The following is a 27,797-nucleotide window of genomic DNA, read 5'->3' as shown; positions in this document are numbered from 1 at the left end:
TTCGGGGGCCCCTTCCATAAAAAAAAGTTGCAATACTATAGAATTCTATATTCTTGTGGGGGCCCCTGTGGGGCCCAGGGCCTGGGGCAAATTGCCCCACTTGCCCCCCCTGGTGGCTCTGCATCTAACACCATGTGCTGTGCAAGGACACCCTCTTGCTCCCCATTCCTCACTGTCCAGTTATGGCTCCATACCTTCAGCCCTATTTTTGGCAGTCCTGGGATTTGACTGTTTAGAAACTATGAATTTATATTTTTAATTCCACGGCAGTTTCTCTCTCCTAGTCTTTTCCCATCTCTCCTTCCTCCCTGCCCCAAAGGTTTTTTATTTCCCCTACCAACCGCCAGTTTAATTACCTGGTCTTATGCACACAACTAGCCTGCACATGTTCCCTCAGCCCCACTCATACCCTTGCCTGCCTGGCCTTTACACAAGGGAGTCTGCCACTTATGGCATCCAGGCACCCAAAGGGCAGGTGAGCAGCCCTCTGCAAACAAAGCCGGGTATGCACAGCCTGCAGGCACAGAGAAAGTCAGACAGGCTGGGCTGTAGCAGCCCATTAGTCATCACAGCACCTGGAGCTGGCAGCTGATGACACCCTGCGTGCCAGCTCCATCTAGAGCAGGGGTTGGCAACCTTTCAGAAGTGGTGTGCCGAGTCTTCATTTATTCACTCTAATTTAAGGTTTCACGTGCCAATAATACATTTTAACGTTTTTTGAAGGTCTCTTTCTATAAGTCTATAATATATAACTAAACTATTATTGTATGTAAAGTAAATAAGGTTTTTAACATGTTTAAGAAGCTTAAAATGTTTAAGAAGCTTCATTTAAAATTAAATTAAAATGCAGAGCCCCCCAGACCGGTGGCCAAGACCTGGGCAGTGTGAGTGCCACTGAAAATCAGCTCGTGTGCCACCTTTGGCACGCGTGCCATAGGTTGCCTACCCCTGATCTAGCGCGTCCACTTTTAACCCAGAGAATGGCAGAGAACCCACCCTGAAAGACAAACACACAGCTGTCACTCACCCAAGCAGGAGGATATCCAAACTTTGCCCAACCAGAGACCTCTCTGGCCTCAGATCAAGCAGCCTATTAATGCTGCGGCCCCTTAACCCAAACGGTAAGCCAATACTGGGGGCCTTCCTGGGTTCTTTCCATCAGAAGGAGAAACTGAGGATGGAGTCAGGTATTTCTGTAGTGCTTAATTTACACAGAATGCACACAAAGTCCTGTTTCCCTGAAACTGGAGGCAGTTTCTTTGCTCATAATTTTCAAGCCTGTTTTCCAGTCAGTCCTGTGTCCCAAGGGACTCTACCTCTGTCCCTCTCAGGGTCATGCTCACGACAGCTGCCCTCACAGTCTGCTGGCTTTTCTCTGTGCTGTCTGGTTGCTTTTCCCAGGCTCTGAAACAAACACACACACACACACACAACTGCAACCAATGCCCCAGCTTCTGTGTTCATAATTAGAGAATAAACCCCTCATTCTCACTGAGTGCGTTCTTGCTTAAGGCCTAGTGCCCAGGTGGTGGCCGTGACACACTGAATTTCCTGCAATATCCTGAATGAACTTTATTGAATTAAGTTAAACCTGATTGAATTAGATGTAATACCTTGGAGTCCATTATATTAAAAATGCAATTGTGCAAGTACGTAATTTCTCTAGAAGAGGGACTAAGGGCTTATCTTCACATACAGCGCTGCAGCTGCATCGCTGTAGCGCTTTAGTGACGCTACTAAGCCAACAGGAGAGCTTCTCCTGTCAGCGTAGTTACTCCACCTCCCCAAGAGGCGGTAGCTATGTAGATGGGAGCAGCTCTCCTGTCGACACAGCTCTGTCCACACCAGGGATTAGGTCAGTATAACTACGTCACTCTGGGGTGTGGCCTTTTCAAACCCCGAGATACATAGTTATACCGAAACAGGTCTGTAGTGCAGACCTGGCCTAATGCAACCTCCAGAAGGTATTAGGAACTTCCTGATACGTGTGAAGTGGATTTCCTAGGACGTACCTGGGGATAAGGGGAATGCAAATGATCCACTTGGAATCAACTCTTTTGGAAACTATGCCCTGGGGACCAAATCCCATGATCTAATATTTACCTGCTCCTGGAAATTCAAGAACAGAGACTCCTGAACTATATAAAGGGTAGACTAAACCTGTGGTGAGCATGCTAGTTCTGAACGGAGGCTGTTATGAACTTGTGACCATGGAAGAGACCCCTTGTGGGGCTCTGAAGGACTGCTCTTACCAGAGCCCTTGTTGGAGTTGGGGTGATCTCCAGTATTAGCATGTGTGCAGGTTCTTTCATTGGTTTTAATGTTTTCTCCATAGTGTCTTTACCAAGACAATAAAACAGGCTTACATAAAAAGAGCTGGGTGGTATCTATAACCGGGGGCAGTCACACTGTTAACCATCTCTGAAGAGAAGCAGCCAGGTGTCCTTCGGCAGCCTGTCTGTGCTGGGAATAACACAGCAGCCTGGAAATACCCTGCTTAGAATAGACTGAGACGCAGGTCTCCATCCAAGAAAAGCAAGAGCTGAGGAGCTGGGAGCGGGTGCCCATGCTGGGCCACTGAGAGGCGATACCAGTGCAGCTGCCATGACCTGGGACAGTGGCTCCTGACTATTTCTAGCAATCTCACTCCATAAAGGAGTTATTCACTCTTCCCATTTAGCTGGAATGAATGGTGGCTACATACCCATCAGCTTTAACTGTCTCTGTGACTGATCCATAGAGCAAGGACACACTCGATGGCGGCCATTAACACCTTCCAGTATAGTAGCACTAGAGGTCCCCCATCCAAGATGAGGGTCCCATTGTGCTAGGTGCTGTACATGCAACGGCAACCACCTTAGCCAACACACTGAGAGCTAAAACACCCAAATCCCCACTTGCAAGGTGAGGATGCTTAACACCCACTGACCAGTAGGTTACAGCCACACACAGCGAGAGATAGTCGCCACCCCAAAGACCTTACAGTCTAAACAGACAGGACAAAAAGGTTGGGAGAGGAAACCGAGGCACAGACAGGGGAAGGGACTTGCTGCTTTACAAACACAATTCCCCAGCAATGGCCCCAAAACATGACAAGTTCACCACAGTGCCACAGCAGGACTCTTCCCTGGAGAGCACAGCATTGAAGGGTTGCACAGAAGAGATTCCAAACCTTTTTCTGTTGGAACTTCAGCTCCTGCCCACAACTCTTCAAAGACCCCCCACAGCAATGCCTCAGGATCAGCCCCAAGCAGTGCAGTTATCCTCAATCCATCGCTGTTATTCTGGGGACCAGACTGCTGACCACCACATTTTTTATTTTTTATATCTCGCATGGGCTTGCAGAAATGGAAGAGAAAAGCCATACTGCTACGTAGCAACCCGCTAGCACATTTCACCCATAGTTCTCAAAGCACTTTACGAGGTGTCATTATCCCCATTTTATCAGTGGGGAAAATGAGGCATGGAAAAATGGAAGTTCTTGCCCATGGTCACCCATTGGCAGATCCAGAAACAGAACCAGTCTCCCTGACCACATTTCCTCACAAGCAATAGCTGCCCAGTCCTCTGTCAATCATCTGTTACCCTTACATAGCAATTTTTGTTGTTGGGAAAAGAGCAGAGATGAAACAGACCCACTTCTCCTTCCCAGGCTCCTCTATTCTCTTTGAAGCACATGGTTTCTGTCCGGGAAACAAGTGGCTGGGCTGGGCTGGTTTTAACCACTGTCCTCTCTCTTGATGAGCACAGCTTTTTCTAAATCTGGAGAGAAAGAAGCCAACCTCCCCACCCCCAAAACCCCAAGGAGGCAGGAAGCGAGTGAGTCATGGTGGGAGGGAGCAGTGGGGCAGACACATCACATTCAGCTGTCCAACTTACCACAGCTCCCCTTCAGCTACAGTGAGTCATGACTAGGGACTTTTACACTCCAAATTATTTCTTTTAGCAAAGGATTTTCAGCAGCAGAAACAAGGGCTATGTGTGTAGGAAGTGGGGGCAAGTCTGCAAGTCTAGCTAGTAGGATTCCCAGATATGCTAGTGGCTAGAGCACTGGATTAGGACTGGGAAGACTAGAGTTCTAGTCCACTGAGTGGCCTTGGGCAAGTCACTTCCATGCTTTGTGCCTCAGTTTTCCCCTCTATCCCTTTGGGGCAGAGCAGAATGAGGGATCTGGGGAACCAGCCACTCTGTAGAGTATACTTCCCAACTCCCATCAGGGCAGTTAACAAGGAGTTAATGCTGAAGTAGCTTTAGATCCCACTGGGCCCATCTGAATCTGCTACTACACCAGGGGGACATGCTTGGTGCAATGCAGCTCCTCCATGCTGCCAGGAGAGGCAGAGCAGCCATCCATGTGGATTGAGCCTCCATCCTTTGAACTGGGGTTTTCTCCAGGTAGACCTCCAAGAAAAAAAACGGTTACCCATTTTTCGTAACTTGTTCTTCGAGATGTGTTGCTCATGTCCATTCCATTCTAAGTGTGTGTGCGGCCAGAGATATTTGCCTTAGAGGTACCTGTAGGGCCGGCTGTGACGCACTCACACCGCGGTATATCAGGCGTTGCCGGCCCACATCCTCTCAGTTCCTTCGTGCCGACAACTCCGACAAAGGGGCAGGAGGGCGGGTAATGGAATGGACATGAGCAACACATCTCGAAGAACAACAGTTACGAAAGGTAGGTAACCGTTTTTTCCTTCGAGTGTTTGCTTCCATTCTCGGTGTCTTGCAAGCAGTATCAATGGAGGTGGGCTTGGAGTTCACCGTTACACAGCTTGTAGCACAGCTCTGCCAAAGCCAGCGCCATCTCGCATCTGCTGGGTCAGTGCATAGTGCAACACAAACATATGGACGGACGACTCAGTGGCAGCCCGACAGATCTTTTGGATCGGCACCTGCACCAGGAAGACCGCCGAAGACGCCTGAAATGAGCCGTCTTGATTGCTGGAAGGGGCACTTTTGCCAGTTCGTAGCAGTGGCAGATGCATGCCATGATCCAAGACAAAATTCTCTGGACTGACACCGAGCAGCCCTTCATCCTGTCCACGACAGCAACGAACAATTGCATTGACTTACAGAATGGCCGATGTAGAAGGCCAGCACCCATCTGATGTCCAGCGTATGCAACCTGCGCTCCTCATCTGATGCATGAGGCTTTGGACAGAGGACCAGTAAGTAAATGTCCTGGCCCGTGTGGAACTGGGAAACAACCTTGGGCAGGAAAGCCAAATGCGGGCACAACTGGACTTTGTCCTTGTAGAACAGGGCGGCTCCGACGTGAGCACCCTGATCTCGGACACCTGCCGGGCCGATATTATAGCGACCAAGAAGGACACCTTCCAGGAAAGGAACAGGAGGGAGTAGGAATCTAGGGGTTCAAAAGGAGGGCCCATGAGCTTTAACAGCACCAGATTCAGGTCCCACAGGGGTACCGGGTCTCCAATGTGCAGGTACAGGTGCTCTAGAACTTTCAGGAACCACGCCGTCATGGGATGGATGAAGACCGACCTGCCCTGAAGCAGAGAGTGGAACACAGCGAAGACAGCGACAAGCCCTGGAGCTTTAGATGCAGCAAAGAGTCTAGGATGTCCGGCTGCGAGACCTCCTCAGGACGAACGCACTTGTCCAAGGCCCAACATGTGAAGTGCTTCCACTTTGCCACATAGGTAACCCGGTGGAAGGCTTCCTGCTACCCAGCAGGACCTGTTGGACCGCCGCAGAGCATTCCCGCTCATCCATGCTTAGCCACGGAGCAGCCACACTGACAGGTGCAGCGACTCCAGATTCGGGTGCAGCAGATCGCCGTGGTTCTGGGACAACAGATCCGGTTGGAGAGGTAACTGCTGTGGGTCGGCCACCAAAAGACTCAGCAGCATGCCGAACCAATGCTGGTGAGGCCACACCGGAGCTATGAGAATGATCAATGCTTTGTCTTGCTTCACCTTTAGCAGGATGCTGAGGATAAGCAGCACCGGCAGAAAGGCATACATCAGAGCTCCCGACCATGGCATCAGGAAGGTGTCTGACAGGGAACCCTTGTCCGCGCCGTATAGGGAGCAGAACACGTGGCACTTCCTGTTCTGCCTGGATGCAAACAGGTCCACCTGGGGAGTCTCCCACTGCCGGAAGATCAGGTTGAACACCTCCAGATGGAGTGACCACTCGTGGTGAGGAGAAGGTCCTGTTGAGGCGATCTGCCAGGACGTTCCTGGTTCCAGATAGGTGAGCGGCCACCAGTATATGGCATTCTGCACACAAAGGTTCCAGAGTCTGAGCGCGTCTTGACACAGGGCCGAGGACATGGCGCTGTCCTGCCTGTTGATGTAATACATCGCGGCCGTGTTGTCCATGAGGACCTGCACCACCTTGCCTTTCAGGTGGGGCAAAAATGACTGACAGGCCAGGCACACCGCCTTGAGCTCTCTGATGCTGATATGAAGAACTAAGTCGTGCTGCATCCAGCGACCTTGGGTGCTGAGCTTTCCCAGATGGGCTCCCCAGCCCAGACCTGACACATCCAAGATCAGGGTGAATGACGGTGATCAGGACACAAAGGGAACTCCTGCAGCACTGATTTGGGGTCTAGCCACCAGTTCAAGGACAAAAGGATGCAGTCCAGCACTGTGACCGCTCAGTTCAGGGGGTGCCTGCTGGGAACATAAACCGTTGCCAGCCACATTTGCAGGGGTCGCAGATGGAGCCGGGCGTGCCTGACCATGTACGTGCACGCTGCCATGTAGCCCATCAGCCGCAAGCAAGTGTGCGCCGTGGTGATGGGATGTCTCTTTATGTGGGCAATGAGATCCACCATGGTCTGAAAGCGTGCTTCCAGAAGGAAGGCCCTGGCTCACATAGAATCAAGAACCACTCCGATAAACTCTATGCGCTGGATCAGCGTTAATGTGCACTTTTCTGTGTTTATTAACAGGCCCAGGTCATTGCAGGTGGAGCGCACCAGATCGAGGCTTCTCTGCACCTGTCCTGGAGACCTGCCCCTGATGAGTCAGTTGTCGAAGTACGGAAAGATCTGGACCCACCCCAGCCCCCGACATCTGAGGTAAACCGCTACTGGGGCCTCGCATTTCGTGAACATCCTAGGGGCTGTGGACAGGCCAAAGGGTAGCGCCATGAACTGGAAGTGGCGCCCTGCCACTATGAAGCGCAGGAAACGTCTGTGTCCTGGGAATATGGAGACATGGAAGTAAGCGTCCTTTAAGTCAAGAGTGGTGTACCAGCTCCTGGGAGTAGATAATGGAGGCCAGGGAGACCATGCAGAACTTCAACTTCTTGAGAGACTTGTTGAGGCCATGCAGGTCCAGAATAGGTCTGAGGCCCCCTTGGCCTTCGGGATTAGGAAGTATCGGGAGTAGAATCCTCTGCCTTCCATGTCTCAAGGAACCACCTCCACAGCCCCCAACTGCAGGAGCTTGTCAACCTCCTGGACCAGGAGTTGCTCATGAGAGGGGTCCCTGAAAAGGGACAGGGAAGCAGGGGGGTGGAAAGAAGGGGTACTCACAAACTGCAGGGTGTAGCCCCAAGCTACTATGTCCAGGACCTAGCAGTCCAAGGTAACCCATGACCAGGCCAAGCAGCAGAGAAAAAAGTGGTTGAGGAAAGGCAGGGCAGGATCTGGCCAGATGATCGGGGGGGTCGTTCTCGAGCGCACCCTCAAAACGATCACTTTTGGCCCCCCAGGTGCTTAGCAGGTCCGGGCTGGGCTGGCAAGCAAGAGGAGGAAGGGTGGCAAGGACTAAACCCAGCGTCCCTTCTTCTTGTAGATCCCTGCCAGGCTTGCCAAGGCCTCGACAGCGGCAGAGGCTGGAATGGCTTTCTGCCAGACTTTGGGGTATGCATGCCCAACGAGCGAAGGGTAGCCTTAGTGTTCTTCTACCTGTGTAACCTAGCATCTGTCTGATCAAAGAAGAGCCCTGCTCTGTCAAAGGGGAGGTCTTGAATCGAGGCCTACATTTCCTCAGAGAGGCCCGCTGTCTGGAGCCAGGAGTTGCGTCGCATAACCACCACCGATGCAACCACCCTCACTGCCGAGTCCGCCATGTCCCATGCCATTTGCAGGGAGCATCTGGCTGCCGTGGTTCCTTCCTCTACCAGGGTACCAAACTCCTGAGCCTGACCCTGAGGAAGGGAGTCCTGGAACTTCTGGAGGCTGTCCCAGAGGTTAAAATTGTATCGGCCCAGCAGGGCTTGACGGTTCACCTCTAGGAATTGTAAGCTGGCTGTTGAATAAATTTTTCTGCCAAATAAATCAAGTTTTTTGGCTTCTTTGTCCTTGGGGGTAGAGGCGGTGGGGACCTGCTTGTCCTTCTCATTGGCTGCTGTCACCACCAGCGAGCCCGGGGGAGGGTGGGTATACAGGTACTCGAAACCTCTGGCTGGCACAAAGTACTTTTTCTCGGCCTGTTTCGAGGTGGTCAGGATGGAGGATGGGGTCTGCCACAGAGCCTTAGCAATCTTGAGGACCCCGTCGCGTACAGGTATGGCGATCTGGGCAGGCGTGGAGGCCAAGAGGACATTGAAAAGGGTGTCCTCCTGCTCCACCATCTCCTGTACTTCCAGCCGCAAGTTCTCAGCCACCCGCCTGAGAAAGGCTTGATGTTCCTTAAAGCCATCCGGGGGGCTGGCCCTGGAAGGTCCCGCGACTGCCTCGTCAGGGAAGAGGAGGCAGCCCTGGCCGCCCGTGGAGGCGCTGAGGGCTCGGCATCCACTGGAGAGGGAGGTTTGGGGGTGGGTACCGGATCCTCCACCCTGACCTCAGAGAAAGTTTCCGGTACCGGGCCCGGTGCTGGTAGGGCCATCAACCTCTGCTCTGATGCGGCCACTGAAGCGCGCTGAGAAAGGGGCATCATCATCACCGGAACGCCTCACGCTTCACAATACAGCCACTGTGTTGGCCACTGGCCCTGCTGCCACTGCAGTGCCATGGATGGCGGAGCAGTCGCCGGTGCCCAATCCCGTTGCAGAGACCCGGGGTGATGGGTTGAACTAGGCCTTCACTCCAGAGGAACCACTCTGTAGTGACCATGGAGGAGCCATCAACGCCTGGGTCTGCTTGCTGGTCATGGCTACCGGTGAGCACTGACCAGGTGTAAGCGACCGATGGCTATACTGAAGAGAACAGTCCCAGTGCCGGGGAGATTGGCATCAGGGGGAATGGTGCTGCAGAGACCAGTAACACAAGGGGGAACAGTCCCACGGTGCCGGCGACTGAGACCAACGTCTAGACGCGGATCAGAGAGAGAGCGAACGGCGTCCGGTCATAATATGGGGGGCATTGACCCCACACTGGGGAATAACGTCTCGGCGGCCAGGCGGGGAGAGTTTGGACAATGAACAGCGCAGTTGCAACCTGCCATGGAATTGCTTGTTCAGCGACCGATGGCATTCTCCCACCCCTGGAGGGGTCTTAACAGCTGGCTTGCCCTCTCAGGGAGCCTTGTCCCGGTCCTGCGGCACTGGAGATGTCATAGGAGCAGGTGGAGACCTGTGCTCTCTCTGCACCTGGGCTTGGAATGATGACGGTGCAGGCAGGATGGTGGGTCCCATACCGCTCAGTGATGGACCTTTAAGAGGGCTAAGAGCCCAGCCGCGGAGGTACACTCGCGCTGCTCTGGAGAAGGCTGGCTGGCAGGCAGGCCCGGGTCCTTTACCAGATGACCCCTGGGCCTTCTTGCTTGGCGCTAGTGAACACTTCTTTGACTTCTTTTTCAGCACCAGCGACAGCGAATGGTGCCGAGAGGAGCCGGGCGCTAGTGGAGGCCAAAGTACTCGGTGCAGCATGTGTAGAAGGCTCGGAAGCCGGGCGGAGGGCGGACTCCATCAGGAGGGCCCTGAGGCAAGTGTCCCTCTCCTTGGGGGTGTGAGGCCGAAAGTTCTTACAGATCCAACAATGCTCCTTGGTGTGTGATTTCCCCCAAGCGCTTAAGGCAGCTGTTGTGGGGGTCACTCACAGGCATAAGCCTGCCACAGACCAAGCAGGGCTTAAACCCAGGAGCTCGGGGCATGCCCAGCTTGGGGCAAAGTCCCAGCTGGGACCTTAACTATCAGCTAATTAGCACTTAACAACTACTTAACACTATCAACAAAGTACAAGAGACCCAAAGTCCAATGGAAGAAACCGCTAGCTCTTGACAAGCAAGAGAGGCGCTCTGACTGAATAGCACAGGTGGTAAGAAGGAACTGAGAGGGCGTGGGCCGGCAGGGCCTGATATACCACAGTGTGAGTGTGGCACGCTGGAGGGTGCCACGGCCGGCCCGATGGGTACCGTTAAGGCAAATATCTCCAATGGCTGAACACACCTAGAATGGAATCGACATGAGCAAGCACTCAAAGAAGAATCATGGGTTTGGAAGGAAACAGCCTCTCTGACCTTCATGCTCCTCCCTACAATCAGCCTCGTAGCTTTTCCCGGCCCCTCACCTCCACCCCCTGGAAGGGAACAATCTACCCTCGGTGGGAGCTGAGTGCACTCCCTGGAGTCTAAAACCAGGCCCCCAGGGTCTCAAATTGGGCACCCAGAATGGCCACTCATGACAATTTTGGCAGAAAGCTACAGGCTCATGGAGAGAGGAACACAGCAAACACAAGAAAAAAACAGAAAATAAGATACAATCAGCTTCTAAGTATAACACTGTTGAGTCCCTCAAATGAGCGCTTGGGGGCTTAGTGCTGGACTATGAAACCTTTCACCTATGTGTCAGCTGTTCAAATCTAGCTCAGTATGATAACGAATCCAAAGTTACTGAGCTCTGGGGTGGAATGAGTTGGTCAGGCTCTCCTCCTAAGAGGCAGGAGTGGGAATCTCTGGAAGGCAGCCTGACAGGGACCTTACAACTGAATACGCATGGAGACCAAATCGCCTTTTTGCCCCCTGTCACGGAGTGTGGGGGACTCAGGGCCCTGCACCCCCCCGGCTTCCTGCGATTCACCATGACTCTCAGCCAGTCAGTAAAGCAGAAGGTTTATTTAGACGACAGGAATACAGTCCAAGACAGGTCTTGCAGGCTCAGACAACAGGACCCCCCTCAGTTGGGTCCATCCTGGGGTCTCAGGGCGCCCCAGCCCCTTGGGAGGTCAGAGCCCCGTCTGCCTCCCAGCCATCTCTCCAGGCAGCTCCTGAAACTCTGCCTTCAGCGACCTCTCCCACAGCCTTTGTTCAGTTTCCCGGGCAAAGGTGTCACCTGGCCTTTAACCCCTTCCTGGGTTCTCATGTTACATGCTCAGGTATTCTCCGTCGGTCAGTCTCCCATCCCCCAATGCAGACTATCCTAGCCACACTCCCCTGTCAGCATTCAAAGACCACATTAAGAACAGTCCCAGTTCGTCACACCCCCTAAATATGATACCTCAAGATACGTAGGAAATATCATGCTGGATAAAACATCTAGTCCAGTGGCCAGCAACAGCTGCTTCAGAGGAGAAAGCACTCCAGTAGGCAGTTATGGGATAACCAGTCCATAGGCAAAGTTCCTAGCCTTCACACATAGAGATTTTATGTCTCAAAGCAGGTGAGTTTAGATCCCATACAAGACTCTTCTGTATTTTGTTATATTTATTATTCTAACTCTGGAGAGTTGTGTCATCCACAAAAAGGTCCTTTTCAAATTCTCCTGAGCTCTTTGCCTCACCAATATCCTATGGCATTGAGCTTCACAGGCTAATTCTGTGTTGTGTAAAAGATTATCTCATATGATGTTTTCAGTGTAGTCAGGGATGACTGAGGAGCAGAGTGTGGGAAGCTCGCACTGTTATCGTACCTGCTTCATACAAGTGGGGGAAGAGAGAGGACTTCAGTCTCCTGGACTCTCCAGCTGGCGTTTCACTAGCACTAAAGAAAATTGCCAGTCTTTTCCAACAAGTGTCCCCTACACACACACTGGTTCAGCAACAGACGCTGCATCAGCTTCTCCAGCACCATTCTGCATATCTGGGTGTGGCCTTTATCTATCCAACAATATTTTCCTAAGCACCACCCAAGCCATACAGAGCCACCTGTTTTCTAGCTATGGAAAGAGCTGCCACTGGAGAAATACAAAGCTCAGGCACTCATCATATCCTGCAACTTTACCAACACCACTACAGTACTTCCCTTGCCTGCTAACAAGGCTTTGATTACCCAGATCCAGAGTTTATCCCACCTATTGGGGTGGCGATGGGTAACGTCTCATACACCCATAAGGTTCTTCAGGGATGTACTTCTCCATCCCTCCTACTTGAAGTATAGCTGAGGCCACTAGAACAGATACCAAGACGATCCGGGATGCAGTGCTATCAGTACACAGGTGAACCCCGTCTCTAAGACTCATTTTCACACACACCCAGATGGTGCAGTACATTTGCTTTCTCTGTGTCCAGCTGACAGCAAACTGGCTGAGACTCACCCCCAGTGAGGTGGAGGTGATGCTGGCTGATTGGTGAAAGCACATGGGAGAAGTGCAGGGATGATGCTTGTTCCCTTGACTGAAGGAGTACCAGAAGTCCTTCCAGACCCCCAGTTTCTCCCAGAGTCCCAGATGGTGCCAGTAGCCAGCAGTGACTCTCCCCAGCTCATCTGTTTTTGGAGTGACAGTTCTCTGAGATGTCAGCCTCAGCAGAGGGATCCAGACTGCTGGGGGGACCTCCAGGTTGGGCTAGATGGGTTTCTCCCAGTAACCACTCTATTCCAGTATCACACTTGCTCAGCTGTGTTAGATATAGATAATGGAGAATAGATAATGTTTTCACCTCTCTTGGCTTCTGAATGCCGTTCATGGTCTTGACACATCAACTTCTTGATCTTAGGCAATAACATAGCGACAGTCACCATGGTATCTAGGCTCCAAGTGACCTGTAAAGACCGTCTTGATTTGGGTCAAAGCTACCCATGTAAGTGCCTCTCCCCTTATGCACCACTGCAATCAGCTCTTGCACGCATCGTCCCTAGATCTGAACATCTGAGGCAGGACATTCTCACTGAGGGCTACCCCCTCTGGATTTTGCTCCCCTCATTGGTCCAGCAGCCCAGGCACATTGGCCTTTATGGCACTACATAAAGCTTTTGTTCAAGGTGGCAATGGTGGAGCCGCTCTGCTTACAGTGGCTGCTGATGGGGAGTCTCTTTTGTGGAAGCAGAGAAAGAACTGACAGGAAGGGGATGCAATGCATGACAGTTCTTTCTCTGCTTCCACACTTTAGATTTAATTTGATGTCGGTAAACTAATTTAGTGGGGCTTAGCAATCTATGTGCACATGTCCAGAAGCAAAAAAAACAAATAAATATGCAACTAGCCAGTCCTTAATTTCACACCCAACCAGCACACTGACACTTACAAAGCAGGCCTAAGAATCTGGGGCTCTACCTTTTTGCACAACCCCCATGAGAGGAAGGGACCGTTTTTGTTTCATAGATAGCAGAGGGAGAGGAAGCATGGGAGGCACTGTAGTTAGATGGAGACCAGGACTCCTGGGTTCTGTTCCCAGCTCGGGGAGGGAGCTTGGTCTGCGCAGGGGACTAGAATTCAGGATTTCTGGGTTTCAATCGTCCTTCTGCCACTTGCAGGCAAGTCACTTCACCTCTCTGTGACTCGGGGTCCCATCTGTAGGAGACAGAAAATGCCCACTGCACACAGGGAATGTCAGGCTTCAATAATTAACATCTAAGTCACATTGACCCACTCTGATGAGCGTGCTATAGGGCAGTGGTTCTCAACCAGGGGTCCGGGACTCCCAGGGGGGCCATGAGCAGGTGCTGGCATTAAACTCATTAAGGTTCAGGGTAGAAAGCCAAAACCCAGCCATGCGGGTCTGCAGACCAGGCTTTGAGCTCCACCACCCAGGGCTGAAGCCAAAGCCTGAGCAACTTAGCTTCATGGTGCCCCCTGCGGTATGGGGCCCCGAGCAATTGCTCTGCTTGCCACCCCTAACACTGACCCTGGCTTTTATATGCAGAAAAACAGTTGTTGTGGCACAGATGGGCCATGGAGCTTTTATAGCGTGTTGAGGGGGCTTCAGAAAGAAAAAGGTTGAGAATCCCTGCTATAGGGGAACATAGTTTTAAGTTCTAACCCTCCAGACAGTGAAGGCCAAACACTGTTCACTCTGCATGAGAAATGAAGGTCACAGGTGTGTGTAAATCAGTGCTCTGGGATATAATCTCCAGTTTACATATCCTGGACATGTAAGTGTTTCCAGTCCTCAGTTTAGAGGAAATACATGATTTATACAGCAGTATAAATCACAGCCAGCACAGTCATATAAATTAGTGCCAAGGTCCCATGAACAATTACAGTCACATTCTACACTTAATTAGTACTGGATCTCACAGCCCATGTTATTACGGGATAGCCTTTTCAAGGAGGGCATCGCTGATGCTGGAACCAGGCCCCACTTTGGTCCTACAAAACCCAGGCCTGCGGTCCTGCAGGGCGTACTGCAGTCCCATGATCTTAAACAGGTATTGGGTTGCCTGGAGGAAGATTTTGTTATTTGTTTCATAGAGTGGCTGACTGGGGGACTTTGTACTGTTTGACTGTATTTTTAAGAATTCCTATAGCCTGAAGGAGGCTCCAAGGAATCTCAGGGTGAGGGGGCCACCTTTGTTGGATGGAAAATTAAGGGAAAACCACATTAAAAAAAGGGGGGCGGGGATCCTTCATTTTAAAGGAACATTTTAGAGGCACACAATTGTCTTAGCATATCATGTATTTTTTTCTCAGGTGTACTTGTCTACTGCCCCCAAATACACAATGCAATTATCATAAGCTTTAATTTATTGTTTGAAATGTATTAGAACTGAAATATACCATGGGAATACATCTTAAAATAAGGGATGGATGGTCACCCGGTCTCAGGGACAGATTCTGGCACACCCATACTGAGCTGGAACTAACTTCAAGTCCCATTAAAGTGAATGGACCTTATTTGTGCATAAAGATATTACCGTGTGTGAGTAAAGGTAGGGTTGCCAACTTTCTAATCACACAAAACCAAACACCCGTGCCATGCCCCCTGCCCCACCCCTTCTCTAAGGTCCCACCCATGCCCTGACCCTTCTCCAAGGTCCTGCCCCCGCTCACTCCATCCCCCACCCCCTCTGTCGCTCACCCTTCCCCACCCTCACTCACTTTCACTGGGCTGGGGCAGGGGGCTGGGGTGCAGGAGAGGGTATGGGCTGTAGGCTGGGGATGCAGGCTCTGGGGTGGGGCTGGGGATGAGAGATTTGGGGTGCAGGAGGGGGGTCCAGGCTGGGGCCGAAGGGTTTGGAGTGCGGGTGGGGGTGTGGGCTCTGGAGTGGGGGCAGAGATGACAGGTTTGGGGTACAGGACGGGGCTCCGGGCTGGGGCAAGGGGTTGGGATGCGAGATGAGGTGCAGGGTCCTGGCGGCGCTTACCATGGCTCTGAGGAAGCAGCTGCCAGATCCCTGCAGCCTCTAGACGCATGGGCAGCCAGGTGGCTCTGTGCGGAGTGCACTGCCTTTGCGCATGCAGGCACCACCCCCCTCAGCCCCCATTGGTCACGGTTCCCAGCCAATGGGAGCTGCGGAAACAGCACTCAGGGCGGGGGCAGCACGCAAAGCCTCCCAGTCCTTGGCTTCCCCCCAGTCCTTGGCTGCCCCAGCGCCTAGGGGCTACAGGGACCTGGTCACCGCTTCCGGGAACTGCACGGAGCTAGGGCAGGCAGAGAGTGTGCCTTAGCCCCAGGCCCCCACTGTGCCGCTGACCAGACTTTTAACAGTCCGGTCAGCACTGCTGACCGGAGCAGCCAGGGTCCCCTTTCGCCCTGGCATGCCAGTCGAAAACCAGATGCCTGGCAATCCCATATCAGAATCCGGCCCTGAACAAGTATATAAATAGACAAAGTCACTTCATCAAACATATGTAAACAATTTAAAATCTTGGTTACCACACTTTCACAGCGCATGTGCTGTTTAGTAAACCAAATACAAACCACATAGAACATAAATCACTAGTTTCCATGCACTATTTACTAGTGAACTCCATTTTTAGAGAGATACAGAATTTCTACCTCCATTTCAGAAGAGTACTTCACTCCCTAGAAAGCATCATGGGATATGAAAAGAACCTATTCCCTTTGCATAGATGAGTCTAAGCACCCAAAGGAATCAAACCTAACACCTTCAGCACAAGAACCACTTGAGCGAAAAGAATAACTGTGAACCACGCTTAAGTAGCAGGGCGTTATAGTTGCTACTAGAGAGAGTTATGCTCACACATGCTAAGCCAGTGCACAGCACGCCCGTTAGACAAGCTTGTCCCAAGTGTGTGAGGTCTGCGGATGTGGATATCCGCGATTGTAAAGCGGATATCTACAGATTTGCAGGGCTCTAACTAAATGATCTTGCTCTCTCAACCTGCTCTTCCTAGGGAAGTGTGGCTTGTCAAACTGATGCTCCTACCAGCACAGGAAAAGCAAATTAATAATGGTTTCCTTTACTGAATGATTTGTATTGTACATGGATAGAGCGCAAAGGATTCCATGTGGCGCCTCTGGACACTGAAGTCCTACAGTTAGCTTTAGAGCAGAGCAAGGTTCTCCCAGCACAAACATGAAGAGAGCAAACCTAGGCTGAAAGGGGAATTCAGCCTCTCCACTGAGATCATGAACAAGGGGAGCACTCAGGCTAGGTCTACACTGGGGGGAGGTGGGGGATCGATTTAAGATACGCAAATTCAGCTACGCGAATAGCATAGCTGAATTCGACGTACCCGATCTGACTTACTCAGCTGTGAGGACGGCGGCAAATCGACCGCCACGACTCCCCCGTCGACGGCACTTACTCCTACCTGGGCTGGTGGAGTACGCGCGTCGATTTGGGGATCGATTGTCGCGTCCCGGCGAGATGCGATAATTCGATCCCCGAGAGATCGCTTTCTACCTGCGGATCCAGGCAGGTAGTGAAGACAAGCCCTTAGTGTCAGCTGTGGTGGTTTGTGAAGAGGACACTTGCCCATTAGGAAGTGCACTGAAGTCACCAGCTCAGGCATAATCCACTTTTTAGTTAAGGTTCAGGTATTAATACCCATTATTTGCATGGGACAACCCCAAATGTTCAAAAATCATGAATCAGGGCCCCAACAATCCTAAAACTGGTTTAAAAATCAGGGGATTAAAAAAACTGGGGTTCTTTGCCCTCTGGGTTTTGACCTTTAAGATGCACTCGGGGTCACATTTTCAAGCTTCTCTGCAACCATAAGGGCTAGAAACTTTCATTTAAAAATAGCAAGATGGGATTCCCTCATAATATCTTGTCTCCAGAAGCTGGGGCTGTAAGTAAAACATCCAATATTGCAAGGATTGGGAACACTGCATTTGTACCCTGCATATTGAACTGAACGTTTTGCCCTGGCCAACTCCTAAGTGGAAATGATACAACAAGAAAACAACCTAACCCAGGGTTTCTCAAACTGGGGGTCGGGACCCCTCAGGGGGTCGCAAGGTTATTACATGGGGGTCACGAGCTGTCAGCCTCCACCCCAAACCCCACATTGCCTCCAGCATTTATAATGGTGTTAAATATATTTAAAAGTATTTTTAATTTATTAGGGGGGGGATCGCACTCAGAGGCTTGCTGTGTGAAAGGGGTCACCAATATAAAAGTTGGAGAACCACTGACCTAACCAATCTGCCCTTATCCACGTGTTTAAAATTATGCGCCAAGGTTTCAAAAATGTCTGAAGGAAGATTTTCCTTTTGCCTTCACCCATCTCCTTTAAAGTATTTTTCTCAGAGGAGAGGTGAGGATTTGTGCTAGCCCCAATAGTTCCTCTCCTGCAATCCAAAAACCTCTACACTGGGACAAATTATTTCATCCATTCCTAGTTCCAACCCTGCCCCTCCACCAGCAGCAAGAGAAAAAACAGCAAGGAATAGTCTGTTTCCAAACTGCAATAGGCCAGACTAGCCCTTTAAGGGATCAGTCTCTGCCTGATTTTAGCCTAGAATGGGGGCCAGCACAGCAGGGAATGCTGGAAGTGGTGGGTCTATGGAAGGGGTGTCAAACTTGTTCTTTGGGGAGGGAGGAAAATTATCCTTTCACTTAAGAGTCTAGGGGCCAGGAATAACAAGTTCACTAGCAGTAGGCTACTTCTCCCAGTGCAGAACGTGCCTCTTGAAATGCAGTATTTATTTAGCTAAAGAGAAACACATTTATGAAGCCACCCCTCCTCTGCCCTTTAACTCCCCCCTGTGCATCCCTGGGGACCCCCGCACCGCTTTGGGATTTGTCCTTTCTCAACACTTTGGAAACCTCACCATCTAAGGTACGTAAACAGCCCCATAACCACAGGATTCGAGTGCCTAATGCACGTAACCTCACAACACCCCCTGAGGTAAGGCAGTGCTATTGTCCCCATTGTACAGATGGGGATCGGAGAGACTAAGTGACTAGCCCAGGGTCACACAGGATGTCTGTGGTAGAGCAGGGAATTAGATCCACGTCTCCCAAGTTCTAGGCTAGTGCCCTACCGACTGGATAATCCTTCGTCACTAGCATTTCACCGCTTCCCCACTTAGGCATTCCCCTACCGTGGGGAACTGTCCGCTTCTCTCTCTCTCTTCCCCTACTTCCCCATCCCCAATACATCCCATTTGAGGATCTTTGGAGGTGAGGGAGAGAACAGTTCAAGGCTCCCGTCAGCTTGGGGCCTGCAGGCTGGGGGCGAGCAGGAGTCCAGCCCTATGGGCTCAGCAGAGAGGCGGGGAGGAGAGAGTGGAAACTATTCTCTACTGGGCTGTGGCTGCACCACAGTCTGCACCACCAGCAGCTGCTCAGATACCCACGGCTCAGCAGGAGGGGATGAGGGGCAAGGCTCTGGCTCCTGGGCCCACCCAGGCTCCTCATCCCCTCCCACTCCAGCTCTGGCCCTTCTTCTCTCCATCTGGGTCTTTGAAGCTGGGCCAAATGTAGCACCCTGATCAACGCCCATGATCTCGGAGCCCAGGGACAAGGCAAGGCCTGGTATGGGTTTCCCCACCAAAGGAACACCGGAAGGAGCAGCAGCAGCAATGACGTGATCTCAAGCGCCCTGGGCCTGACTGAATCAGGGGCAGTTCCCTGTGGAGAGAGAGCCCAGGACGGGGGGGAGGGGAGGGACTCAGCGGAGGATTGGTGGGGAATCCCAGAAACTGGCTGTGTAGGACGGCACCCTGGGAAGCATGATCTCCAAAAGAAAGAAACTTTCATGTGCACCTGACATGGACAGAGGCACTGGGGAGAGGGCTGCATGCACATGCACACACAGAGTGAGTACCAAAGTGTGTACACTCATAAGAACATAAGAATGGCCCTACTGGGTCAGACCAAAGGTCCATCTAGCCCAGTATCCTGTCTTCCGACAGTGGCCAGTGCCAGGTCCCCCAGAGGGAATGAACAGTTAATCAACAATTGATCCATCCCGTCGCTCATTCCCAGCTTCTGGCAAACGGAGGCTAGGGACATCATTCCTGCCCATCCTGGCTAATAGCCACTGATGGACCTAAAAAAAGGGGAGAGGGACCCCTTTTTGTCCTGTGTTCATACATGTGATGGGGCACTTGCCCCACACTGGGCTCTCATGGGTTAATAGAGACCTAGGGAGGCTGCATAGGAGGCAGCCAATCACAGAAGGGCTTATAGGAGCAGCCAATCAGGGCCAGACAGGCCCATATAAGAAGAGCTGCAGTAGGATACACTTTCAGTTATGCCCTGGAGCTTGAAGAGAGAGGTAGACTGACTGCCTTGCAGGTAGAAGGCAGCAAGCACCCTGGATATAGTAAAGCTGTAGGACAGAGACCCAAGGAATTAAAGGCAGCTCCTGGTAGGCTGCAGGGATCTATCCAGCTGAGGCCCTAAGGCAAGGGCAAAGAGGGTGCTGGGGCTGTGGGAAAGTGGCCCAGGGAGATCTACAGGATGGCCAGCAGGAGAGGTTGCAGTGGTGAGTTGAACCCTATTACATGTGGTGGAGAACATGGGTATTTGGTTGCCCCTAAAGGAAGGGGACTGAGTGAGGGACTCAGAGACTGTTTGACTGCTACCCTGATAAAAGGGGAATTGAAAAGACTATTTGAGAGACAGTAAATGTGGAGAGACAATGGAGCTGCAATATGCAGAAGCATGTCTTGCTGAGGATTTATATACATAAGAATAGCCGTACCGGGTCAGACCAAAGGTCCATCTAGCACAGTATCCTGTCTACTGACAGTGGCCAATGCCAGGTGCTCCAGAGGGAGTGGACCTAACAGGCAATGATCAAGTGATCTCTCTCCTGCCATCCATCTCCATCCTCTGACAAACAGAGGCTAGGGACACCATTCCTTACCCATCCTGGCTAATAGCCATTAATGGACTTAACCACCACGAATTTATCCAGTTCTCTTTTAAACGCTGTTATAGTCCTAGCCTTCACAAACTCCTCAGGTAAGGAGTTCCACAAGTTGACACTGCACTACGTGAAAAAGAACTTCCTTGTATTTGTTTTTAAATTGCTGCCTATTAATTTCATTTGGTGACCCCTAGTTCTTGTATTCTGGGAATAAGTAAATAACTTTTCCTTATCCACTTTCTCCACATCACTCATGATTTTACATACCTCTATCATATCCCCCCTTAGTCTCCTCTTTTCCAAGCTGAAAAGTCCTAGCCTCTTTAATCTCTCCTCATATGGGACCTGTTCCAAACCCCTAATCATTTTAGTTGCCCTTTTTCTCAACCTTTTCTAGTGCCAGTATATCTTTTTTGAGATGAGGAGACCACATCTGTATGCAGTATTTGAGATGTGGGTGTACCATCGATTTATATAAGGGCAATAATCTATTCTCAGTCTTATTCTCTATCCCCTTTTTAATAATTCCTAACATCCTGTTTGCTTTTTTTGACCGTCTCTGCACACTGCATGGACATCTTCAGAGAACTATCCATGATGATTCCAAGATCTTTTTCCTGACTTGTTGTAGCTAAATTAGCCCCCATCATATTGTATGTATAGTTGGGGTTATTTTTTTCCAATGTGCATTACTTTACATTTATCCACATTAAATTTCATTTGCCATCTTGTTGCCCTATCACTTAGTTTTGTGAGATCTTTTTGAAGTTCGTCAGTCTGCTTTGGTCTTAACTATCTTGAGCAGTTTAGTATCATCTGCAAACTTTGCCACCTCACTGTTTACCCCTTTCTCCAGATCATTTATGAATAAGTTGAATAGGATTGGTCCGAGGACTGACCCTTGGGGAACACCACTAGCTACCCCTCTCCATTCTGAGAATTTACCATTAATTCCTACCCTTTGTTCTGTCTTTTAACCAGTTCTCAATCCATACCCTCCCAGATTGGACAACTGAGTCGGTGCCCCTATGAAAAGGGGCTGACAAGCACCCAGGGCAACTTCAGGCCCTGCTGCTGCAGGTACTTAAGACCCAACAGAGCTAGTAGGAGGTACAGGAGTACTTGCAGGTCTCTGTGGCCCAGCTAGCAGAGCAGCAACTCTATATACTTAAGCTGCTGTGAGAGGGGGTCCATAGAGGCAGAGTGAATGTTATGCCTCTAGAAAACAAGGACACTGGAACAGAGTGCCCCTACTAGGTGGGGGGACAAAAGCCTCTCCCAGAGACTGTGAAGAAGCAAGGGCCCAAGAGAGTCCCACCTGTGAGAACAGGGAGGAGATGGGCATATTGGGCCTGTGGGCAACAGAGGCATCTGAGGAGGGAAGTGCCCTCTTAGTTGCAGGGCTGAAGCTAGCCCAGGGGTAAGGGCTGAACAAGGGAAGAACAATGGGAGGAATATGGCCAAGGGATGGCAAAGGACTTGTTTTTGGTGCCATGAAGAGAACCATATCAAACAGCACTGCCCCCTTAGGAGATGGTGGGATAGAAGAGGACTGCCCAGGAATCTGGCTAGGCCAGGGGCTGCCACAAGGGATGTGGCAGGGATGACCATGGACCAGGCAGGGGGCCAACTCCCATGCTCAGCAGGGGGTGGTAGGGAGATGGTTGGTATGATGAGTGGGATGGAGAGGACCCAGACAGGCAAGGGAATCCACATTGTAGCAGGACAAGCTGTGGTAGGGGCTCAGACCCTGGGAAAAGGGATACTGGGAGAGCCTGTGGAGCAAGGGCCAGGGTTATGGGAAAAACTGAAAGCCACCAAGCTGGCCTTGCGAATAGCGCAAGATAATGCAAAAGCACAGAGGGAAAACTGGGGACACCATGGAGCAGAATAGCCAGTTCTCTCAGGGGTTAATAGAGCCCTAGGGCTCTATGTAGGAGGCAGCCAATCACAGAAGGGCTTATAGGAGCAGCCAGTCAGGGTTGGACAGGCCCATATAAGAAGAGCTGCAGTACAGAACAGTTTGGCTGGACTGAGGGACTGTGATACTGTTCCCTGGAAGGGGGGAGCATATAGTGTGGCATGGCCAAAGGGCTGTGTCAGGAAGAGGATGCTGTGATCCTGGGAGTGACGTAGGTCCCTGGAGCAGAAGTGATGGTGGTGAGATCACCACAAGAGAGCACACCAGCATACAGAGCTGATCCCCAGGAAAGCCAGCAGGAGTGAGTCAAACCCTGTCACAATACAGCACCTAGCACAATGGGGCCCTAACTTATGACTGCAGGTCCTAGGCATTACCGCAATAAATAAGTATTTGTATTTGAGTTTGAAAATCTGGGCTGAGGTGTGCAGGGACCCAGCCTCAATCCCAGCTCTGCTCCCCTACTCTACCTCCAGCTACTCTGTCCTGGCTGTGATACCCTCACTCCTAGGCTCTGGCAACCCCTTCAGTTATTGGTGATCAAATGGGAATGTATGGGGGGCCTACCTAGGCTGGGCCATGGGTAACACCATGGGAGGAACAGCATTGAGGCATGGGATAGAGGGTGGTGGTTGCCCATGAAATAGACCCCAGGCACTCTTCCCCTGCCCTGCCAGCCCTCTCAGAGGACTTGGGATGCTAGAGAGGCCAGATTCCTCCATGACTGAACCAACCATAATAAAGTAACATAACTAGGGTCGTTTATATTCCTCTAGCTCTGCCCATCTCCAGACCAAAGGCTGCATTTCAGCGGGGCTGCAAAATCCACCTCTGGTGTGCAGGGCAGCAGCCAACCTGTGCACAGCACAGTGAAAGGACAGATTGGGCACCAGAGCAATTTAGATCAAGAACACTGAGTGTAACTTCCTAGGAAAAGGGTTCTGGGATTGCTAGGACCAAGCTGCAGCTAGCCTCTGCCTGGGGGCCTAAGGCGACAGCAAGAAGCCCATGCACAGGGCCCAGCCATAGTGGGGCTAAAAATGCAGGCTCTGCCCCCTTCTCTTGGCCCCATGGCTGCCAGCTGCCTGGAAGACAGTGGGACAAGAGTCAGGCCACAAAGCTCACCCCACTCTGAGGACAGTAGAGCTGTCACACTGGTGTGACTCCTGGGAGCCCCCAGGCAAGATCTGTCTCACTAGAGAATGGCCCCTGTGCCCATGCAGCACGCCTGTGGACACTAAGGGCCAATCTAGCCCAGCTCAACCAGACTGGGCAAGTAGAGCCTTGAGGTTTTATGATCTCTCCTTAAAGTTCCCCACAGGTGTCTCCCATGTACCTGCCTTGGAAGGGCTAAGCTGATCACGTGTGCAGATAGGTTAGTGCTATCACACCTGACGCTCAGACCCCTACACCACCCCTGCCAGGCCCTGGACATTGTTTTTCCTGCCCCCAACCCCTGGAAGAGACTCTTTTCTCTCTCCATTATTTCAGGCACCACAGTGTGACTGTGCTTAATAAGCTGATGAAGAGGCAATCATTCTATGGTGTAATCATCCCTTCTGTACATCCCGGCTTTGAATGAAGCAACTGTTTCAAACTCATTGGGGCAGGGGGGAGGAATCAGTATTATCTGGCCGCCTCTGGCCAAAACCGCAGGCAGGGACTGATTTCTGTGTGTCAAAACCTGGCATGTAAATAATGCCCCCATTCATCTCATTTGTGAAGTGTGGGAGGAGAGCAGAGGGACATGCCAGGCTCAGTCTGCATATGCTGAATGGACCTTGGAGTATGCTCTCTCTGGCCAATCAGCTCTGAAAACAGACAAACCACCTAGGCAATTAAATAAACCCAAGCACTTTGTTATTGAAGGGTCTGCACACTACAGACCTGGCATCTCCCCTTGAACTCCCAATCAATGACGCACAGTCTACAAGTTTCCAAACAACCATGCTGGCTTCCTCTTGCATCCATCTTTGCTTCTCACCCTCCCAGCTGGCTTCCTCCTAGATCCAGCTTTGCTCTCTCCGCCCTCAGGCCCCAACCCCAGATTCTCCCATTTTCCTGCCATGGCACAAGAAGACAGGATGCTGAAAGACTTTTCTCATTTCTTCTTCCTGGAGCAAAGACAGCCAGCACCAATTCCAGACCAGTGAGAGATGAGTGTTGGATGTTCAGTGCTCAAACTTTATCATTCTTAAAGAGCCTTAGAAAACTATTCTAAACTTCTCTGATGCCATCTCTACTTTTCCCATCACACCTCAGAACTGGGGGGTGAGGGGAGAGGAAGGTCATTTAAAGGGATACTGTCCACTCTAATTATCAAATTATCAGAAACTGGATTTTTTTTTTAAGATCCCCCTTTAAATAGTATTGATTTTAAAATATCCCTATTCCTTTAAAGCTGTTAGAGGGGTTCGTGTTGTCTTGCTCATGTTCAGAACGGTCTTTGGGGTGGAACGGAGACCAATACCAATAAACATGCTCAGGCCCTTCCACTCTGCACACTCCTGCCAGCTGCCTCTTTGGTTTCTGTTTCAGCTCCATTGCTGACCACCCTCTTGCAGGGCCTGGTACACAGGAAGGACTGCCCACTGCTTAGGGTGCTAGCTAGAGACTCAGGAGAGCTGGGTTTAATTCCCTGCTGTGCTGAAGAGTGGGGGACTTGGTCAAGTGACTTAGGGACCAACCGCCAGGGAGACTATGGGGATGATAGGTTTCAGCGTAGCAGTCGTGTTAGTCTGTATCTGCAAAAAGAACAGAAGAGTACTTGTGGCACCTTATGGGGGTGATGGTACTTGTGAAGATGAGTGCATTCTGTGATGATGGGGGCCATATAAGTACTTACACATTTGCTCACCCAGAAGATAGGGTTTAAATGAGCAATCACTGAGGAAAATTCTAAGGTCTGTGTCATGCAGGCCAGGCTAGATCACAGTGATCCATCCTGGCCTTACAAATCTATTAAGATGTGAAGGAGTGAGTTTCCTGCAGACCAGGGCCTGGGACAGAGCGTGCCATAAGTGAGCGCCTTGCCAAGGAGTATGGACTAGGAATGATGTCCTCATGCTAAGCTATGGGATGAGAAGTGCACCTGATTGCAACAAAACAATGAAACCAGCTACACAACAATTGTTGTCAAATGCACAAAATGAACTGGAAAAGAAATAGAGTTGTTGCCCCCTCTTGTCTCTTTCACCAATAGGAATCAAAGTGTGATCTGTAACAACAGTAGGTATTTTCAGAGAGAAATATAACTTTCAAGTTGGCAATGTCCCTTTCAACTGGAGCCAGCTGGCATACTTATAGGCAGCCATTGACTAGTGGGACAGGGATTTGTTTCACAGGGAGCTCCCTGATGGAACTAGGTCTGGGGTCAAGTGCCTACCCTGTGCCTGCAACAATGCCACTAAACTCACTAAACAGACTCCAAAGAGAGACTGCAGAGCTAGAATTGATATGCAAACTAGACACAATCAACTCCGGTTTGAATAAGGACTGGGAATGGCTGAGCCATTACAAACGTTGACTCTATCTCCCCTTGTAAGTACTCTCACACTTCTTATCACACTGTCTGTACTCGGCTAGCTTGATTATCACTTCAAAAGTTTTTTTTTTTTCTCTTAATTAATTGGCCTCTCAGAGTTGGTAAGACAACTCCCACCTGTTTATGCTCTCTGTATGTGTATATATATCTCCTCATTATATGTTCCATTCTATATGCATCCGAAGAAGTGGGCTGTAGTCCACGAAAGCTTATGCTCTAATAAATTTGTTAGTCTCTAAGGTGCCACAAGTACTCCTGTTCTTCTTTTTGCGGATACAGACTAACACGGCTGTTACTCTTAAACTCATGCTGTGTGCCTGCAATTTTGTGAGCACCGCCTCCCAGCCTGACATCACAGCTCTGCAATCAGCGTTTCCCCACAGTACTGCCACATGCACCATGCTACTGAGGCAGCTACTTCCAGGAACCATAAGAGGGTGGGGGGAGAGAACATGGTGCCCACAGTGGTGGATAGCATAATATCCTAACAAGGAGCCAAAGAATCCAATCCCTTCCAAGCAGCGCAGAATCTCCCAAGCAGGTCTGATTCCTGTCTAGATGGGGGAGTGTGAAGTGTGGCCCTTCCTTTCCCCAGGACACCCTAGGTAGAAAATCTTATATTGATGCCTTCAGGGACTGCTTTAGGCCAATTCCACCAATTCCCCCGAATCGGGCCCTGAGCCTAAGAGGGCCCCATGCCCAGTGGCAAGGCCGCCCAGAGTGGGGGACAAGTGGCAGAGAATCCCTTCCTTGGCTAGAGGCACCTTTTTAATTTTTACTTACCTGGCGGTGCTCCGGGTCTTTGGCGGCACTTTGGCGGCGGGTCCTTCAGTGCCGCCGAAGACCCGGAGCGAGTGAAGGACCAGCCGCCAAAGACAAGGAGCGCGGCCCGGTGAGTACAAGCCCCATGTGTGTGTGTGTGTGTGTGTGTGTGTGTGTGTGTGCTGGTTTTTTGTTTTTTTTTGGTCATCCCTCCCGGGCCCCCTCGAAACTGTTCGAATCGGCCCCGCACTTCCTAAAGCCGGCCCTGGATGCCTTGGATCCCCCCCGTCCCTTCAGTCACTCAAGAATCTCGCTCTGGCCAGCAACCAGCCTGCTCTAGGCACGTGACAGAGAAACAGCAGCTAGCCAGCTTCTTCCCGCACTGAACTCCACAGTACTCCCTACTGCCTGCGGACCACGCCAAGCAGCCTCCAGCTCCGAAAGCCAGTCCAGTCCACGCTGGCCCTTTGCTCCCTATCAAAATGTTCCCAATCCAGCAGGAAACTCCTAGGGATGTCTCGGTCCCGCAGCCAGGCAGAGCTCCTGGGGGTTCGAAGACTGAAGTTAATGAGTGATTTTTGAGACGCGTACTGCAGCGCGTCTCTCGTAGACAGGAATAGATAAATATGTGGCAAGAGAGCTACACACTATAAAGGGGTGCGTGGCTCAGGTGGGGTTAGCCAAAGCACCCAGGGGAGTTAGGTACACACCGCCTAACTCCCCTGGTGCTTTGGCTAGCCCCACCCTGCCCGCAAGCTTGGGGCAGCCCACTCCTTGCAAACTCGCAGGGGAACTGCAAGCGTCGACGGCTGAACACCCTCCCCCCCGGCCGGGCCCAGTTTCTCTCCCTCCAGCAGCTGGGGGCTGCTCCCCGCCCGGCCTCTCATTCAAACAATGGCCCCGCGAGCACTCACCCTGCCAGGGTCGGCGGCAGCAACTCGCAGAGGAACCGGCCGGGTTCTTCCCCCGCCTGCTGTGGGGGCGGCGGCCAGGGCTCCGAGCCGGCCGGACAAGGCAGGCCTCGCAGCGAACTCCGCGGGCGAAGAGGGCAGAGGCGGAGGCTGGGGCGGCGCCAGCAGGGGCCGCCTGCCTGGGCCGGGAGTGATCTCATCCCGGCCCCCAGGCTGCTGGGGAGCTACCCGATTGGCTAGGCCGGCTGACCCCGGAGGGGCCCGGATCCGGGCAGGGCTGGGGGCCGAGGCCGGGCAACCCCGAGCCGGGGCGAGAAGAAGACACCGCGCTGCCTGTGAAGGGGACCCC

The 27,797-nt window shown here is 51.5% G+C and overlaps 1 protein-coding gene across 2 annotated transcripts in view; it reads right to left on the bottom strand.

The window, feature by feature from the left end:
* Window positions 1-27,583, bottom strand: part of CD276 (CD276 molecule) — an 81,624-nt gene extending 54,041 nt beyond the window's left edge. For both annotated transcript variants that reach the window (XM_054041740.1, XM_054041741.1), the window contains exon 1: window positions 27,452-27,583. The gene's annotated coding sequence lies outside the window, so the exon portion shown is untranslated. The remainder of the gene's footprint in view (window positions 1-27,451) is intronic.
* Between the last annotated feature and the right edge of the window lie 214 nt (window positions 27,584-27,797).

Source organism: Malaclemys terrapin, chromosome 10 (genome assembly GCF_027887155.1).
Source record: "Malaclemys terrapin pileata isolate rMalTer1 chromosome 10, rMalTer1.hap1, whole genome shotgun sequence".
Lineage (NCBI taxonomy): Eukaryota > Metazoa > Chordata > Testudines > Emydidae > Malaclemys > Malaclemys terrapin.
Note: the sequence above shows the minus strand (reverse complement) of the source record. Positions and strands in the feature narration are given on the sequence as shown.